Here is an 889-nt window from a genome sequence, read left to right as displayed (position 1 = left end):
TATCTATAATCACCGGATCTTTTAATCGCGGCATAATTTACTTGTATAATTTCACTGTTTATTTAAAAATGAATAAATATTTGTGAAACACTTTAACGATTCCAACTGGATTTATACCAGCGACCTTTGATCTTAAACTTAATTTGTTAATGAATATTTTACTAAAATTATAATCAAAAATATATACATACATATATATATAACATGATTCGTCCCAAAAGTAAGAGATTATTTTTGGGGGCTCAATCAGAATTGTCGAAGAGTAAATCCATTGGACAGGCCTTTGATGCGGGACGTCAGGTGTACAATCTGACCCTTCTTAATTGCTTCCAAACCTTTCTAATAGTCGATTCAGTAAAATACGTTGTAATTTTTGTGTCTTGTCACGGGCGAAAATTCAACAGACTGTGCTGTATTTTGAGAAGCGTTACGCGATCAAATTCTAAAGATAAATTAAGCAGTATTCCCATAAGCTATTCTCAACTGCATCTCCAACGTTTCGGAAAAGCTCGATTTTTTCTATTTTACGCAGAATTTAATCGCTACTCGAGACTGCTAAATTTTCGAGAAGACACAAAAATTACATTGCACTTTACTGACGGTATCGATTACTAGAAAAGCTCAGTGGCAACTGAGAAGAATCAGACTGTATACAATTGACATCCCGTATCAAAGGCCACGACTAACGAATCCACTCTCCGCCAATTCTGATTGGGACGCCAAAAATAATTTCATTACTTTTGGGACAGACTACAGCGTAAAATTATAAGACAACGTAAATTAACAAGAGACTGTTTTTTGACTGTTGGATATATTAAATTGTTAGATCGCTATATAATAATAATAAAATTAGTTCCCAACGGTATATTAATTACCTGAAATTCGTTCG

Source organism: Wasmannia auropunctata, unplaced genomic scaffold, assembly GCF_000956235.1.
Source record: "Wasmannia auropunctata unplaced genomic scaffold, wasmannia.A_1.0 LD333492.1, whole genome shotgun sequence".
Classification (NCBI taxonomy): Eukaryota; Metazoa; Arthropoda; class Insecta; order Hymenoptera; family Formicidae; genus Wasmannia; species Wasmannia auropunctata.
This window is presented reverse-complemented; position numbering follows the sequence as displayed.